Below are 20,053 nucleotides of genomic sequence, written 5' to 3'. Positions count from 1 at the left end.
TTCTGTCCCTTCCTCAGTGTCCTCATTAAAAGATGCTGACAAAAATCAGTTGCATTTATATATACTATTAAACTATTTGAAAAAAATTAAGAAAATATTGTCATTTACCAATAGCATCAAAAAATAAAAGACTTTGGAAAAATTTTAACCAAGGAAATGAAAGATGTGTTCAGTGAATACTATAAGATATTGATTAAAGAAGTTGAAAAAGATACAACTAAATGGAAAGATGTTTTATGTGCATGGACTGGAATAAGTAATACTGTTAAAATATCCATACTACCCAAAGCTAGCTGCAGATTGAATGCAATCCATATAAACATTTTAATGGCATTTTTTTCATGAAAATAGATAAAACAGTCCTAAACGTCACCTGAAACCACAAAAGACCCTGAATAGACCAAACAATCTCGAGCAAGAACAAAGCAAGAGGAATCATACACTGTGATTTCAAACTATATTACAAACCTATAGTAATTTCAAAAATATGGCATTGGCATAAAAAAAACAGACATATGGACTAATGGTACAGAATACAGGGCCCAGAAATAAACCCATGCCTATCAGGTCATATCTCTGACAAAAACTCCAATAATACACAATGATGAAAGTACAGTCTTCAAATAAATGGTATTGGGATACTGGATATCCACAAGTAAAAGAATAGAACTGAACTCTTATCTTATATCACAGGCAAAACTTAGCTAGAAATGAATTAAAGAATGTAAGACCTGAAACTGTAATGTCTACACAAAGACATAAGGGAAAAGCTCTTTGACGTAGGGAAAAATCTCTTTTGGTCTTGGCAATGATTTTTAAAAATATGACACAAAAATCACAGACACCAAAAACAAACAAATGGGACTATATTAAACTAAAAAGTTTCTGCACAGCAAATAAAACAATCAACAAAATGAAAAGACAACCCACAGAATGGGAGAAAATATTTGCAAACTATACATTTGATAAGGAACTAGTATCAAAAATACATTCAAAATTCATACAACTTAGCAAAACTGTAAGAAGAAAATAAAACAAAATAACAACATACAAGCCAATTACAAATAAGCAAAAGATTTGCACAGATATTTCTCACAAAGAGACATATGAGTGACCAATGGGTATGTTAAAAAGTGCTCAACAGCACTAATCATCAGGGAATTGCAAATAAAAATAACATTGGGATATTACCTCACACCTGTTAGGTTGGCTATTATCGAAAAAAACAAGAGATAGCAAGTGTTGGTGGGGGTATGAAGAAAAGGGAACCCTTACACTATTAGTAAGAGTGTAATTGGCATGGCCATTAAGGTGAACAGTTTGGAAATTTCTCAAAAAATGAATAGTAGAACCACTAAAAAATGCTCCATAAATCCCACTTATGGCTATTAATTCCATTGCAAAGGAAATGCACTTAAGATGCCAAAGAAATATCTGCACACCCACATTAATTGCAGTATTATTCACAATAGCCAAGATATGGAAACACCCAAAGTGTCTGTCAATGGATGAATGGATAAAAGAAGTGTGGCATATATACACAATGAAATATATTCAGCCAGAAAAAAAGAAGGAAACCCTGCATTGCGACAGCAGGGATGAACGTGAAGAATATTAGGCTAAGTGAAATAAACCAGATACGGAAGGACAAATTCGGCATGGTCTCACTTACATGTGGAATGTAAAAATGTCAAACTCACAGAAGCAGAGTAGAAAGGTGATTGCCAGAGGGTAGGAGGTGGGAGAAATAGGGAGATGTTCAAAATGTACACACTTTCAGTTATAAGATGAATAACTTCTGGGGATCTCGAACATAGCATAATAATGTTGGTGACTGTAGTCAACAAGACTGTATTGTATACTTCAATTGTGCTAAGGCAGTAGATCTTATGTGTCCTCACCACACGCACACACGAAAGAAGGTGACAGATGTATAAATTAGCTTGATGTTGATGATCGTTTCACAATATACACATTTATCAAATTATCACACTGTGCACCTTAAATACATACTGAGCAATATTTATTGATTGTACTTCAACAAAAAATAAGACAAAATTATATTTTAAAAAACAGACAAAAAAACAGATATGCTGAATTTAATTAGTCTCTGGTTTTATTTCTCCTACTCCTCTTCCCAAAGGCTCAGTGTTAGTGGATTCACAAGCAACCTGTACTCCTCAAAGAAAGATGATAAGATGAAGGAGATCTCTAGAACCAGTGACTGGGGCTCTTCCTTCAGTGAAAAAAGTGGGTGTATGCAGACTCATCCATGAATCTAGATTGCAGGGATGTGACCTATGTAATGAACTTGCTACTTATTGCTCATCATCATCTTCTTCAATGGCAAAAAAAGAAAATAGTAACAACGAATAAGTCTCTTGGACAAAATAAATAACGGGATTGTTAAAGGTCTTTTAAAAATCTTTTATGGTAAAGTATTTCATAGATAGATAAAAGATTGGTACTCATAATATATGAAGAAACTTAAAAATCAATACAAATGTCAATTTAAATGAGCCAAGGTTATATATAGCCAATTGACAGAAGAGAAAACATAACGGCTTATAATGGCCTAAAAATATAAAAATATGATTTACCTCATCAGTAATAAGGGAAAAGTAAAAATGAACAATCCAAAACAGAAACAAACGTAACAACAGTGAGAGACCACTTTACATCTAACAGCTTGATAAAAATTAAAAATCTAATGTGTTCTATTGATAATTCAATAAATTCTAATTGTCTTTAGTCCTGTATATTTTAGCCACTTTAATGAACTTCCGTGGGTTTTTTTGTGTGTGTTGAAAGAGGTCAAGGAACATTATAATTCTATTGGTATAAAGTATTCCATTTACTTATGAAGTCTTGTGCATTGCTTTGTAAATTTTTCACTCAATGACCAGCTTAATGCACAGTTAAATTAAAAAAAACCTTGCTGTTTCAGTCAATCTTTGTTTACCAAAGATTCCCTCTTTTCCCATCTTGGCTCTGAGGTGTACTTATTCCACGTATCAGAAAAAAACTAAACATTTCCTTAATAAACATTGATTTTGTTCACATCATTTTAACCATCCAGGATTTAAGCCACTTCGAAGGGCCTTTTTTCTGCACTAAATGGGACATTGGGCTCAGCGACCTTTTAGCTTCTTTCCAACTTTGAGATCATATAACTACATAGATTCCAAATGCATTTTTAGTATTTTAAACATACTATTCAAAGAAAAGTCAAAGGATTGGTGGAGAGGATTGTCAGGGTGGGCTGGGGGTATGTGGGACCCAGTGAGGGGTGGAGTTGGAGAGATCAAGTGGTACCAATTGTGGGTTAGAATTCTGTAAGCAGCCGTGGGTCACAGATGAATCTTACAGAGAGCTTAAAGAGTAGCATGTGCACAAAGTTACAGTCACACAGCATTCACTCTGGAAGGGTTGATGACATCTCTGTCTCTACATCAGGTCTGCAGCCTCTGGAGGTGGGTCCTTGTAACCACCCTCAGATTCCTCTGTAGTGTTTTTTTCCACAGTTCCCTGGGAATCTTCCCCCACAGGGCTCTCCCATGCTGTCCCAAGCTGAAATCTTCTCTCCAAGTTCTGTCTCCCTGATGTTAGAATGGGTACCACCTGCAAGCCATACCATGGGACTACTGCTCCTGCTTAGAAGAGGCTTCTGGGAAACACATTTGCCTTCCTGCACATCTGGGGGATTATGTCAGGGCCTTGGGAGGAAAGATGAAACTCTTTGAAAATGAGATTATATTTGCAGTTGTTTATCTGGCTTCCCAGAGAGTGAAGAGAGATGGGATGTGTACTGAGGAGAGGAAAGATTTGCTCAGAGCCAAGAACCCTGGCCTGAGAGTCAGAAGGATTATTTAATCTTAATGAAAAAATGGGTTTAACAAAAGTGGTCAATTAATAAAGAGGCCTTTTTAATGGAAATATTTATTGAGCTCTTACTACATGCCAGGAACAGTTCTAGGGTCTGTAAATACATCAATGAAACAAGATAAGACAGGTTGCCCATTCTTGCAAGTTTAGAATCTAGTGGAAAGTAGGGAATGTGAGATAATTTTCATATTAAAATTAGGATAATTCTATTAAAGAATTCTATTATGTATTAAGATAATTCTATTAAAATTAAGATAATTTACTTAATTATCTTACTCATTACTATTTCTGGGACATTGTAAAAGCTCAATACATGGTAGTTATTTTTAAATGCTCAGTGGCAGGTAAATCTAGAAGGTAGAACACTGTGGGTCTTGCAGTATCCTTATCATTGTCAGCACTTAATACCTATTATATTTATTGAATGACTGAATAAACGGCTCTGCCAATTGACTAGATGCGAGACTTAGAGAAAGTCACTTTCTCTCTCTGGGATGCAGATTTCTCTTATGTACAATACAGAAAGGAGAACACTGCTAATCCGTGGCTCCCAATAGCAATCCCAATTCACAATGACCCCATCCTCAGTCCGGAGAATTCATCCCGGGTCCCTCAGTCTCACTTAAAGGGCCTTACAGGAAAAAACCTCCACTTATCATTTTACACTAGTCTTCGACAAGACCTCTAAGCTCAAGATGAACCAATCTAATCACCATCCTCTAAATTCTCCATGTGTTTCTGGCCCCTAGGCCTCTGCTCACAGTACTTCCTCTAAGAGCTTTCTGTTCTCTTCTCAATCCAGTTGACTTTTTCTTGTTATTGACGTTTCAACATCAACTGTCTTCTCCAGAGAATCACCCTTGCCATCACTTCATTCTCACCTTGCACATTTAGGCTCCCCCTCTGCGATGCTGGCAAAGCTGCCGGGGCTTAACTTTAACTTGGCGTGGGTACATTTAATTGTGATTCTCTGTTTTAGTGTATTTTTTTTTTGAGATCAGAGATATTTTTATTTATTTATTTTTGTATCCTGAAAGACTCATGGTGCCTTTCACATAACAGATGCTCCATAATCTTTTTTTAAGACAGGGTCTCTCTCCGTCACCCAGGCTGGAGTGCAGTGACATGAACACAGCTCACAGGGTCTGGGCAAGTTACCCAGGCTGATCTTGAAATCCTGGGCTCAAGCAATCCTTCTGCCTTGGCTTCCCAAACTGCTTGAATTACAGGTGTGAACCACTGCACCCAACCAATAAATGTTTCTTGAATTGAACTGAATTGTCCTCCATATGCCACTGGGGCAAAAATTGCCAGCCATCATTTTATAATGAGTTCATATTGATGTTGACAATTTTTTTTTTACAAAGTGTATATTCTTGGAAGATATTTATCTACTATAACATGCGTTCCTACATTGCCCAGCTGAAGAAACAAATAGAACAAATTTCAAAGTCTGGATGTCAAAAATAATATATAATTCCATGTTAAGCTGAAATAAGATTATAGAGAAGTATCAATGCACTAAAGTAGAAAGTCAATTATACTTGATATAAGTTGGTCTTAAACCTAGTTCTGCCACTTTATTTATCTCCCTTCAATCTCTTGGGAGCAATGCAATTACTAGTAGAAACAGTACTTGTTTTGGCATGAGACAAATCTAGATTCAGTTGATAAACATATATCTTTTTCTAACTCTGTGAACTTTGAAATGTAGTATATTCTTAAAGTGCAATTCTTTCATCTGTATCATGGTCTAACTAGATATAATAAGTAGGGTGTTCTTAATATTTTATGAAATGATATAAGTAAAGAATTTAACATAGAATCTACCCTAAGTGAAATACACAATGCACATTCGTTTTTCCATTTATAAAATTAGGATCTTGGGGACAGAATGCATCTGACGATGTAGCCATGTCTATGAAAATGGTATGCCTAGTTATTGGCCATAGTTGATATTCAATATATGTCTGTTAAAATAATGAAAATGGTGACATCATAATAACTCTTTTGTTGAAAACCAGCACTACTTCCTGAAACGTATTTGAGTCAGTTAGAAGCTGGTTTTCTGATGAAGAAGAAAGTCATAAAAACAAGTAAGAAGACATAAAAAGAAGATGAAGAAAAGGGAGGAGGAACAGGAAAAGGAGAAGGATGAGGGAGATGAAGAGAAGGAAGAAGAAAAAGGTGAAAAAAGAGGAGGAGGAGAGGAAGGAGGGGAAAGAGGAGAGGATAAATTGTTACAGAAAGATGAGAAAAAATGTGATATGTGTATTATTAAGAAAAAGGAAATACCATCAGTTTGAAATAATTTTTAGAGTTTTCAGCCCAGAACAGTCCTGGTAGACTTTGTCTCTACCAAAGGATACCATAAGAGGTATTGGGATGAAGTTGCTTTCATCCCTATTTTACAAAGGTCTGCCAACATCTCTTAGAACCAAGTGCTCTATACTTGTGAATTTCTTGGAATTCCAGGATAGCTACAGCCTATGTTTTAGTGACCCAAGGCAGCAAAATTGCGAGGGTCTAAACTGGATTTCTTGATTTAGGATCAAAAGTCTATCTTTTAAATAGCTTGTGGAGGTTAAAAATGGCCAAGCCTTGACATCAGGGAATTACCCTTTTAAAAAATTATTCTTTCTTTAGAAAGCACCACATGTCTGGATTTTTCCATCTCATTATTGGCATGACCATTTTTGCAGGCTTAGTAATGATACTCTTTTTAAACTTTAGTCATAGTAATGAGACCCTTTTAGGAGAGACCCAAAGGCTCCATATTTAGTCTTTCAACTAATGAGCTTGGGTAAAATGTTGAATTTGATATGTGCTAGAGAAACAGTTAACAATGCAGCAAAAACTAGCTTTGAGAGGCAATCAAGCTTGCTTGTGTATTGGCCTTATAATCAGGAGGTATACATGTAAACAAGTTAGGCCTTTGCCTTTTCTTATTTGGTTTAATAATTTCATCAGCCTTTTTCTTTGCTTGATATCCTTTTAATTCACTTTACATTTTTATATGTTATGACATTAAAAAGGAAAATGTCAAAATGAAATATAGATGCCTTTAGGCACTTTTTCTTTTCTTTTTTCCTTGTCTCTGATTGTAAGGAAGGAGCTTCAATGTGGTAATATACAAAATAAGTAAAGTTCTAAAAACAGTATAAAACACCTATATACCACCAACTGGAAATGTGTGTGAGTGTGCATGTACACACTCACACACACACACACTCACACACACACACAAATATGATCTATATGTCTCTTTCTAGTTTTTAGTCTGAACTTTTTATTTTTCATCTTTATATACTACCTGCATAATTTTATATTCAACTGTTTTGTTGTTTGTGTTGTTTTTGTTTTTGTTTTCAACCTTAGATGAAGCATATAATTGAGTCAATCTTACTCTATTTCATGATAATTATCCTGATTCTTTCAAGGCCTCATACTTGTTTTATTTTACTTTGTATTTTATCTTCTATTCATTTTCTCTCCCTCCCCTTTTCCCCTTTGTTCCTCAAAACATCCAGACTAGCATATTTGATGTTTCTTAGATATACAGTCAAGCTTAACACATACGTTGTTGTTTTATGTAAATATACATTTTTAATTTTCACAAATGAAATTATACATTTGTTATTTATTTCTTAATTTATTCAATAAATACTGTGTTTTTAACATTTAACCTTATTCCTCCAAGGGCATCTAGTTTTTGTCTTCTGACTGTAATTCTGCTTTGTATTGATCACCCTCTTCTTTTTAATTTACCCAACCTTTTGGTAATAGACATTTAGATTGATCTACTTCCTTACTACCACACATATCTTATGAATAAATATGTCATGCATGTCTCTTGATAGACTTGTGCATGGCTTTCTCTGGAGTAGATACCCAAGAGTAGGATTCCTACATCCCTGGCCATATACACATGCAATTTCACTTAGTATTACCAAGATTTGCCCTCGAAATTGGCCACACCAGTTTAGGCTCCCACCTGTAGGGGAGGGAGTGGGTTCCCATTTCACTCCTGTATTAATCCATTTTCATACTGCTATAAATATACTATTTCATACTGCCTGAGACTAGGTAATTTATAAAGGAAAGAAGTTTAACTGACTCACAGTTCAGCATGGCTAGGGAGGTCTCAGGAAACTTAAATCGTGGTGGAAAGCAAAGGGGAAGCAAGGCGCCTTCCTCACAGGTGGCAGGAAAGAGAGCTGTGGAGGGAAGTGGAAAGAACTCCTTATAAAACCATCAGATCTTGTGAGAACTCATCATGAGGACAGCATGAAGAAAACTGCCCCCCATTCAATTACCTTCACTTTGTCTCTCCCTTGACCTATGGGTATCATGGGGATTACAATTCAAGATGAGATATGGGTCAGGACACAAAGCCTAACCATATCAACTCACTCACCCTATGTACAATAAGGCACAATTGTAAGTATGAGCTAAATATAAAATCGTATATGTTATCTCTGCTTGAAATATTCTTCCCCCAGACATTCACATGGGTCTCTCCCTCTCCTTCAAGTCTTTATTCAAATGTCAATTTATAAATGAAGAATTCACTGTAGACCTTTAAAAAATTGCAACCCCAAACTTTTTATTCTCTTTTTGAAATTTCAGCTCCCACACTTTATATTCCCTTTCCCTACTTTTTATTATTTAATAGCTCTATGTAATCTCTTACATGTTAATATTTGTCACTGTTTTATATGTCCTTAAAAAATGTGTATTCTTTGTTGGGTCTGTATGTATATATTAGATAGTATCTACTAATCATATTTTTGTAATTTCAAAAATACTTTTGCTTATTTTGAAACTCTATTTGATCTGTTAGAGGAACATGTAAAAATCTCACCATGTCAGTTATTGCCACATTTATTTCTCTCTGATATTCTTACAGTGTTGTTTTATTAATTCTGTGTCTATTTCCTTAGGTGCATATATGTTTATGAATATTGTTTCTTTTTTGATCTGTTGTTCTATTACTATGTTGTTATTTTACTATTTTTCTCACTTTACTTAAAATTATATTAATATGTTATAAAAATTGCTATCTCAGACATCCGTGGTACATATCTTCCTCATATATATGTTTCTATTTTTTTTGTGTAAACCATATCCTGTGTTTTTAATTTTTCTCTTAAAGATAACAAATTAGTGGATTTTGGCATTAAAAAGTACAATTTAAGAATCTCTGAGTCTTGAACAGTAAGTTTAAACCATGAACATTTAATGTATCATGATTATATTTGCACTTATTTCTGTAACTTTATTTCATAGTTATATTTGCCATGATTATTTCCCTTTTCATCTTCCTTCCTGCCTCCAATTAATGGAGTAAATTTTATTGTGCAGTTTAGAAAAATTATATTGAATTATTTCTGATGATAAAATTTATTAAGAATTTTATATTGTTTTGTCATTTTCTCATCAAGTTTTAAGACTTTCAATGTGTATGTCTTCCATGATCAACAAAAACACTTTAGCCCATTCTCTTCTTACTTATCCTCTTCTCCTTCACCCTCTTATAGTATCATACTGAGTTTCATTGTTTTGTTTTTGTTTTTGAGACAGAGTCTCGCTCTATCGCCCAGACTGGAGTGCAGTGGCGCGATCTCGGCTCACTGCAAGCTCTGCCTCCCGGGTTCGCGCCATTCTCCTGCCTCAGCCTCCTGAGTAGCTGGGACTATAGGTGCCTGCCACCACGCCAGGCTATTTTTTTTGTATTTTTTTTTTTTTTTAGTAGAGACAGGGTTTCACTGTGTTAGCCAGGATGGTCTCGATCTCCTGACCTTGTGATCCACCAGCCTTGGCCTCCCAAAGTGCTGGGATTACAGGCGTGAGCCACCGCCCCCGGCACATACTGAGTTTTAATTCGAATTCCTATACATTTCTCTTTTCTCACTTTTTTTTATTTTGTGAGAGATCATTTATTAAGACAGTAACTTTTCTTAAGGTAATTAATTAACTTTGTTAGCAAGATCTTCTATAATTCTCCTGAATTTAATAGTCTACTTGTAATATTTTGTATAAAAATGTCTGCAAAAATTGTATTTTTGTATTAAAACTTTTGGGACTTTTTAAGCCTAAGACTATGATTACTTGGCTTTTTCATTTAGAGTTGATATACACATACTTTTTTTTTTTTTTTAGCACTTTGGAAATATTTCTCCACTATCCTCTTGCATCTGGTGCTTCATACACAATGTTGGTTTCTACCTGATTTCCTCTTCCTCTATAGATCAGGTCTTTTTTTCTCTAGAATTGGATAAAATTTTCTCCTTTACTGAAGTTTTTAATTTTACTGTACAGTCTTTTTTTTGTTTACTTCTTTGTTTCTTGTTTGTTTTGATTACTTTATTCACATGATTTAGCACTCTGAGACCTTTCTCAGAGTGAGAATTTTGCTTCTTTTTATTTTAGGACAGTCTCAATTGTTATTTCTTCAAGTGTGGTTTTTATGCATCCCCCACTAACTTCTTTCCAATATTCCTATTATATAAAAATTGGCAACTCTGTTTTACTCCTTTACATTCCTTAAGTTAAAAGAACATTAATCAATATGTTTCTTTCCAATATCTTCCATATACATTAATTAGTCTGAATTTCCACTTGATTCTTTAACTCTTCATTGATTTCATGCTTTCATTTATTTGCCATAAGAACTTTATTTTAGCTGTTTTATTTTGGTAACCTGTTATCTCCATGATTTTTTTTTTATATTTCGTTTTCTTGCTTTATATTTCTAATAGACTATCTTATTACTCTGAAGATGACTTTTTATGTTTACATCTATTTTCCTAAGCATATCTAAGCTTCATAAAGGCAAGGACCATGTCTTACTTATCAACTTTTATATCTCAGTTCTTGAAAAATATGACATTCTTAAAAACATTTGCCCAATTACTAAATGTGCTAAATTAGTGAAAGAAAAGATACGTTTTATTCATTGTATATTTTTTGAAATGGTTTACTGAATGCTTAGCATTTTTTAAAGCACACTTATTGATTAGCAGAAGACTTTTTTTGAGGCTATTCTGTTAAAACTGTGGCTCTTCTGTAATGTTAGCTTTGGACTTCCAGTCATTAGAACTATAAAAGAATACATTTCTGCTGTTTTAAACTACCAAGTTTGTGTTACTTTGTTACTACAGCCACAGGACTCTAATACACACAGTGAAAAGTTTTGGGATCCCTTTATACAATGATCTCCCTTCCACCTTTTAGAGATTTATGATATACATTAATATTATAAAAGGTCTATTAAGTCAGTGAATTTATTTAGGTCAATATTTTCAAAACTTATTTGAGACTGGGATTCATTCCTTCTCTACTCTCTCCATAATATTGATAGCCTGTGTGACTATGATTTACAAAGTACACTTCGAAGAATATTGGATTAAATATTCCTAATACTAAAATTAGGTCAAAAATAGATGCAAAATCATAGCATACTTTCTTTCATTCTTAAAACAACTGATGCACTGTTATTTATGCTTTAAGTAGCAATCCTGTGAAATTCATATTTTGTTTTTTCTCCCTTTCTCTCTCTCTCTCTCTCTCTTTCTTTTTCTTTTTTTTTTTTTTTTCACTCTTGCTGCCCAGGCTGGAGTGCAATTGCGTGATCTTGGCTCACTGCAACCTCTGTCTCCTGAATTCAAGCGATTCTCCTGTCTCAGCCTCCCAAGTAGCTGGGATTACAGGCGCCGGCCACTATGCCAGGCTAATTTTTGTATTTTTAGTAGAGATGGGGCTTCACCATGTTGGCCAGGCTGGGCTCAAACTCCTGACCTCAGGTGACCTCCCACCTTGGCCTCCCAAAGTGCTGGGATTATGGGCATGAGCCACCATATCCAGCCCAGAATTCACACTTTCAACAGCAAAATGGACTTTGCAAGATATTATACATAGATAGGGGCCAAAGATAGTAATAATCTGAATTTTTTGCATTAATTCCATTATTGCCATTTTATACTTCACGGACATTAATAACATTGTATAACAGAAAAGCCAGCATGTTTTTATGTACTACTCCAGCAAATAAATACTGTCATTTACCTAATGATATCACATTATTACTTCAATAAACAGATAACTGAAAATTGTACTCTATTTCCATATCTAGAATACATTAGGAAAGGGCAAGTATTTAAGTAAGGATAAGAAATTCCAATTCCTTATCCTATTGGACTTAGTATATTGCACTTTAGAAAGAAGGCATATTTTAAAGATAGAAATGTAAAGGATGAAATGCAGCAGAGTACTGTCAAAGTCTCTCTTTTATTAATTTATTCAACATTTTTTACAAATATTTGTTGAGGTGCCCTTCTATATACAAAACATTGTGATGGGTGCTCTTTTCATAAATGATAGTAGAAATTAATTTAAGGAAACATTGTCTAGTTAAAACCAAACATTGATACTTGAGAAAACTGAGGTTCAGGGATACAAAAAAACTTGCCAAGTCACACAAAGAGTTAATAGAACAACAAACTTGAACTTTAATAATATTAATTTGGATACTTTAATGACTTAATGCAGCTATAATCAATTTATGTAAAAAAATGAAATCAGATCTCAATACTTCGCTTTTATTCTTCCCCAATAAATGTATTGACCCTTTTATTATTGCCCAGTAAATGGTTTATTTTGGTGAACAGTCCATGTATACATGAAAATAATATGTTTCCTGCTGAGTGGAGTGTTCCATAAATTCCAATTAGAACAAGTTCATATGAGAGTTTTTTGTCTCATCTACATTCTCACTGATTTTCTATGCATTATATTAATTATTAAAAGCAGAAAAAAATTTTCAACAAACATGTATATTTCTCCATTTATTTCTCTTAGTTCTTATTCATTTTGAAACTCTTATTATGTTCATGCACATTTAGGATTATTCAGTCTTCCCAGTGAATTGACTTTACCATCTTTATTATTAAGAAACGTCTCTATTTTTCTCTGGAAATATTCATTTTTATGTTTATTTTGACTGATATTAACCTGGCACTCCTAGCATTCCAGTTTTCTTATAATCAATGACTGCTTTATAAATATTTTTTATTCTTATACTTGTAGCCTGTATGTGTCTTTTAACTTAAAACACATTGCCTGCAATAATTGGTTTACATACTTTTTACTTCTTCATATGTTATAAATCCAACCATAGATTGTTATTGCTTTTTCCACTGAACAGCCAATTATCTTTACAGGAATTATGGAATGAGAAAACACATATTTTAAAGTTTCATTTCTAGTGTGGTTCATTTGTACAGATTGTTTCCCACCTAACATCACTTTCCTTTAGCCTGAAAAACTTCCTTTAACTTCCTTCTTATATATTATTTTAACATGTTTGCTGGTGACAAATTGTTTTAGCGTTTGACTGTCTTTTTCATTCATAAGGAATATTTTTTATTTAAAATATTTTATTGTTGGATGCAGAATTCCATGTTACTTTAGAACTTTGAAGATGTTGTTCTTTTATCTTCCAGATACTGTTTGGCCTGTTTCTAATGAAAAGTTACTGATAATTGTTATCACTATTCCTGATGACTGCTTTTAAGATTTTCTCTTTGTCTTGAGTTTTCATTAGTGTGAACATGATGTGCTTAAATGTAGTTTTCTTTGTGTTAGTCTTTCTTAGCTTTATTGAGATTCTTGAATACATGGGTTTATTCATTTTTTTATTAAACTGGGGGATTTTTAGCCAGTATTTAAAGAAATATATTCTCTTCTTGATCTCTTTCTTCCCTCTTTCTAAAACTCCAATTACACATATATTAGACTGCTTGCTATTATCCCTCAGATCTTTGAAGGTATATTTGTAATTTAAAGTCATTTTAATCTCTGCTTTTTAATTAGAATGATTATCGATATAACTTCTATGGCTATGCGTTCAAGGCTGCTTATCATGTTTTCTGCAGCATCCAGTCTGCTGTTAAATACATTCAGTTAATAGTCTTTATTTCAGATGTTGGATTTATTAGTCTATAATTTGTTTTTTTAAACATAATTTTTACTTATACATTGAGATCCCTATCTGTTTTCTAGTTATGTTCACATTTTCCATTAAGTCCTTGTAAACATTTATAGTAACTGATTTAAAGTCCTTGTGTGGTAATTCCATTAGTTGTATTATTTGTGGGCATTTTTTGTTGACTAGTCTTTCTACTGATTGTCAGTCAAAATTTTCTGCTTCTTTCTAAGTCTAGTAATTTTGAATTATGTACACGAACATGTGGATACTTCATTACTGAGTGTCTGGATTTTATTGCCTTTACTTAAATAGTTGATGTTTGCTTTGCCAGGTGTTAATTTCTTCTGAGACTTTTATGTAAGTCTCTTTCTTCGTCTGAGGCTTTTTTCTAAGTGTTCTTAGGTTCATGTAGATTAGCCTATACTCTGTGAATTGATTAGTCCTATTCCTAAGGTGAAAGCTGTTTAGAATTTCATCTAAGATGGATAATATCTCTCCATTCTGGCTTACTTTGTACAAACTTAAGAATCTCATAGCTCATAGATGTTTAGCTAATATCCCCCTAGTAGTTGTCTTCTTATTGCTTTATTTTATTTCTTGCCAAGACTTGCAGGCTCTATAGTAGGTTCAACTAAGTATTCAGCCAAATACTCAAAGAGAGATCCAAATTTCTGTTATGGAGATTTCCCCATTTCCATACAACTCTTTCTCTACAGCTTGGACCAGCAGTTTGGAACTATAAGTTCTGTTCCTTCAGCTCCATATTGGAATACTTCCTGCCCTGCGGGCCAAAATGTATTCCCTGGTTGTAAGCCTATTGATTTGAGGATTCACTACATTTGTTTCCCGTTTCTTAGTGATCGCCATTATGCTTTACCTGTTGCTCAATATCTGAAAACAGTTGTTTACTATACATGTGATGTTTCAGTTTTTTAATGGCAGGAGACCTAGTTGAGATGAGTATCCTCATTTTTTTTTTTTTTTTTTTTGTAATTAGATACTCCATCTGCTTAATAGTGTTGTCTTTGGATTAGTAGAGAACCAGGAATGTTTCCTAAGTTCATTGTCAACCATTTAGCCATTCCTCTGCAAACATGTATCAATCTGTCATTGTGGTCTGGCACACGCCTTTTAGATTAAAATGTGCTAGATCATATTAAGTGATTGTTACTGGATGAATAAATAAATTAATTATATGGTCTATGTTGCTAAACATACTCTCTATTACAACAGTATCCTCTATTATCTTATACATGTAGATTTTTATATAGCAAAAGAAAAAATCCTACACACAGTTTGAGATCAGTGTGTATATTGATCTGATGGCCATGAAGATGACTAAAGATGCAGTCACTGTACTTTAAGGGATTTAGATTAAAATTAAAAATATAAGATCAAAAGGTATGGAAACTTGAAGTACTAAGACATCACTTTCACTTTGAATTTCAATTTGTTAAGTCACCTAAGTACATGCCATTGTATATGGTACTATACTATTATTATTTTGAATGTGGTTGACTGATGAATTTGGAAGAAGCTGGAGATGGTTGCCAAATCTTTCTGAAGGAAGAAGCACCTTGCACTTTGTATACTAGCAAAATGTCATTAGTTATAGATTTTTGAGCATATCATTGTGTTTCACCTGTCTATGACTTTCAATATTCTGTTCTCACTGACTAGAATATGACCTTCTGTAGTCTTTTTTTTAACAAACTCCTACTCACCCTTATAAACAATGTTTCTTTTATTATCTTCTCCAAGACAATAACTTTGATGTTATAAAAATAAATGGATTCTTCTGTGTATATCTGAACTTTGCACAAGGTTTAATAGAGCATATATCAACATATATTTGAAATATTTTTGTAAATTAACACTTTTACTGAAGTATTGAGGTGAAGGATTATTTATTTTTTTGCTACCACCACAACTTTTGCTAATACCTAGTGTGAGTCATGGCATGGAAAATGTAAATGAAAAAGAATAGAATAGATTGGAAATGGATAAACTAGAAGAGAATAGGATAGAATAGAATCAGGGAGTCTAGGATAGAATAGAATATAATGTAATACAATAGAATAACTTAAAAAATTGGTTAGACACTCTGGAGGCATTTTAACTTCTGAAAATTGCCAAAATATCAAGTATTCAAATAATAATTGCTATCTGGTCATCACTTGTGAAGATCTCCACTGCATGACTGATGCAGTAGCAATGATTCTACTCTTTGAAAGTGATTGAATGAAGCCTATTAAAACCAAGAAAAGTGCTAATAAAGTAAAAAAATAAATAAATAAACTTTTAAAAGCCTCCTCTAGCCTGTGCCTGTCACAGCTCAGTGTGTAAAGCTCAACCCAGTATTTCCAGGTGACTAAAGGCAGGTTCATCTCTTTCAAGCACTTCCTAAAAATTTTCGAGTAAGAGTTTTTGCCATAGAATGGATCCTTAGAAACCCAGTGGTAGGTTAGCATAGGGAAGAAGGTAGACATTTCAGAATTGCTTCAAATACCAGCAAATAGTGAAATGTAATGGAGTCTGTGAGGACTCTAATACTTTAGTTTTATTGGCTGGTGTATCTGTACTCCATTCATTTCCTTATTTACTTATTCATTAGTTTGCTTCTTTATTTAAAGTAAATATAAACAAGTATTTACTGATTGCCTACTATTGGCCATGTAAACCTCATTTCTTACCCTCTATTTAGGCACAGGCAATAAGAATTAAGAAGTAAAGAAGACAAAAGAGAGCTATAATCATGGAGCTAAAAATAAGGACATGGCAATGTTGAGAACAGGCTTTATCGTAGAGCACAATAGGCGCTATAATGGATAAATGCGGAGTGTACTTTGAAATCATATAGCAGGGCCCCCTAAGTTAATATGGACAGTTAGGGCAGACTTGCTTCCTAGAGAAAGTGACATCTACATTGAGATCTGAATGTTGAGTAGGAAATAATGAGGGGAGGAGAAATAAAAAAGAGTATAGCTTCTTAGAAGGGGTGAAAAATGAAGCACAGGGTTCCTAGAGGGTAGACTGGGGATAGGTTGGTGAAGAATGAGGCCAGATTGGTGAACAGGTACAGACACAAAAAGCTTTGTGAGTTGGATTAAAGTGTTTAGAAAGTATCCTTTTTCATTTTTGTTGTAAGAAGAGTGACTATGCGTTACTGCAATAATTGTAATCGATCTATACTGTATGCCTGTACATCTATATGTATATTATCTATTTGTATGTCATATGTATTATGACATCATAATATATACAATATGTATATGTATACATGAAATGAATGCGAATGCATGCAGACACATTATGCCAGGTATACAACAGTTATGGTTTGACTCTTAATTCCTACTCATGGAGTGTACTCATCAGCACATCCTTGTTGATGTAAATTCTTCTGCAGTGGGTTACCTTACTCTTTCCTAAGCTCTTCAGACCACCCTACCTCTACTTGTTAGTTAAAAATATCAATCTAAGATGGAAATCTGGTCATGCTGTCTCATTTGCTTAAAACACCCCATTGCCCTTAATAAATTGCATTAAAATAAAATTTAAGCTCTTTAGAAGTGTTTACCAAGACCCTTCATAATCTGAGATTCCCAAATTTGCCAACCAATCCTCAGCCATCATTGTTCTCCCACACAAATCCAATATTCCAATAAAAATAAATTTCCTCCAGTTGCTTGATGTGGCACAAATGTTTCTAACTTTGTATATGCTCTTCCTCAGTCTCTACCATTCTTTTTCCTTCCTTACCTGTCTAATTTCTATTTTTCCTTGAAAACTCAGTGCAGGCAGGCATCACTTTTTCCTTCTTCCTAGGATGCTACGGGTGTTTCCCCTCCTCTGATTACCAAAAGCACCAGTTGTACACATAGTCCCAGCTCCGTTACTTGATGACCATAACTTTGGTTTGATACTTAACCTCCACAATCCTATTTCCTTTTACCTATTTAAGATAATGACACATCTACCTCTTGGGGTCACTATAAGAATAATAGATTCCATTCAATATATGTTGACTGGTGTTATTATTTTAAATTATTGTAGTCATTGTTACATGCATCATTATTCTATTAACTGATCGGTTTTTCTAATCAGCCTGAAGGGCAGGTTCATGTGTTTGTTTTGTTATTTCTTTAGTGTCTGAAAGACCAGATATAGGATGGGAGTTCAGTGAATCGCTACTGTGTAATGGAAGAGAAAAGGTCTCTATAGGAGCCAAATGTCCAGCTTCACAATTGGCCTGTTGTGGGATATTAGGCAGATCATTTGCCTCCCTGGGCCTCTGTAATTTTATCTGCGACATAGAATGAAGGAATTAGAAGGTGACTAAGGTCTCTTCTAATTACATAATGCTATTGAACTTATCAAACCATAGGATGAAATGCTTTGATGACTTTTATGTTATTCCTCAAAGAGTCCACTCTAACTCCAGGGTCTGGTGCAACCCAAGTCCAGGCTCTCAGAAGTTCACTGCCAAATCTGAAAACTGGTTTGTACTGGGTGGGATGAATATTACTTACACTGATACCTCTAATAATTTTGGTCCTGACTGCTTACCAGTGCAGCAATTGGACACTCATTGTTCCTGCTGTTTTAGCAAAGACGTGAGAGGCACATTTATGATTTAGTATGTCAGAGTCACAGATAGAGAAGCTGTCATCTGTAATTTTCACATGTCAAGTGACTACAAGTTGAGCTGACAGAGTGAATCAGGCCTTCTTTCTCTTATTTTGTGTACCATCTCCAGCAACCTGATTTTTGAAAAGAAGAAAGGAACTTCCTTGAACTAAAACGGTTAAGACCTTGACATTTGCTCACAGAAAGTCGTTGAGTCATTTCTAGTTGTTAAGGGGCAAAAGATGCAGTTGTCCCTTATGGAAAATTCCAAGAACTTGTGCCTAATTTGAGTCATGCAAACCTGAGTTCTGCATGACTGAGCTCTGTCACTCAGTGGTTGGGAAATTTATGATCATCTCTACGCCTTGCTTTCTGCATCTGTAAAGTGGAAATGATAATATCTACCTTGTGTGATTCCTGGAAGAATTAAATACATTATATTCAAAATCTTTTGGTCAATTGTAAATTACCAGCAAGCATAAGTTATTGTTAACTGAGAGAATCAAACTTTGATTAACATATTTAGCATCTTTAAAAACCACATAATTCCAGTTTTTACTCATGGAGAGGATTATGTTGAAAATAATGTAAATTTTGTTTAAACATTTTGTATCTTATATGGTTTGGGGTACATTTTTTGTGAATGAAAATTTTCACTGTCCTGGACTGAAGAGAAGCAGAGGAAATTGAGTTACTTCTAATTTTGCCCCACTATGTTTTCTAGAACACAGGAAGGAGATTTGTGCGGATTAAACACACATACATACATATATGCACACACACATGCACACACACATACAATTCCATTCTTCAACTTTATATAATTGTCCTATTTCTCCCAAACACAAAGTGAAGAAATTCAAGGAAAGCTAATGCACCTTGGTTGTAAAATAGGCACATCAACCCATATGGCTGTTGTGAGGCATAACTGAACTAGAATTACGTGTCAGGGGCTTTGCAGGTGGTTACACATTGTACACAAAGGTGAATGTTTTGGAGGCAGCCATAAACTGCAAAAATTTACCAAGTGCTTTGAGGTCAAAAGCCATGAGATCAAATTCAGCCTCTGCCCCTTTGCCTGGTCTTTGCTGCATGGTATATGACCTATCTCTTGCAATCTGAAAGTTTCAATCCCCTTACGTATAAGTGGTGGTATTCTCACCTGCCTCACAGGGCAATGATGAGGAGGAAATAAAATGATGGATATGACTTTGCTCTGTAACCAGTAGCATGGTCTACAAACATGTGGCCAAGATGTGGGTTCTACACTAATTACAGGGAAAACAAAGGGATCTCTGAATTAGCTGGGTAATTATTCCTCCCTCCACCTATGCCTTGAACAGCCAAGAGCAGTGCTTAGTCAGCAAAGATGCAAAGGTTGAGGCCATTAAGCTGCATTCACACCCAGAGCCTGATGATCTCACAAGTGCAGTCAGCAACAAAAAAAGAGACAAACATTTACTGCAAAGATGAGTTTCTTTGCAAAGGAAATCTAGCACTTTGGTCCATTCTGGGTTGGGTGCAAACACCATTCCCTCGCTGAGTCTCAGCTGT

The 20,053-nt window shown here is 34.4% G+C and overlaps 1 long non-coding RNA gene across 1 annotated transcript in view; it reads left to right on the top strand.

The window, feature by feature from the left end:
- Window positions 1–18,946, top strand: part of LOC116474269 (uncharacterized) — a 34,217-nt gene extending 15,271 nt beyond the window's left edge. The window contains exons 2-3 of the long non-coding RNA XR_004249647.1: window positions 2,144–2,412; window positions 18,630–18,946. This is a non-coding gene — a long non-coding RNA (uncharacterized LOC116474269). The remainder of the gene's footprint in view (window positions 1–2,143; window positions 2,413–18,629) is intronic.
- The last annotated feature ends 1,107 nt before the right edge of the window (window positions 18,947–20,053 follow it).

The sequence above is a fragment of the Hylobates moloch genome, unplaced genomic scaffold, assembly GCF_009828535.3.
Source record: "Hylobates moloch isolate HMO894 unplaced genomic scaffold, HMol_V3 SCAFFOLD_10, whole genome shotgun sequence".
NCBI lineage: Eukaryota > Metazoa > Chordata > Mammalia > Primates > Hylobatidae > Hylobates > Hylobates moloch.
Note: the sequence above shows the minus strand (reverse complement) of the source record. Positions and strands in the feature narration are given on the sequence as shown.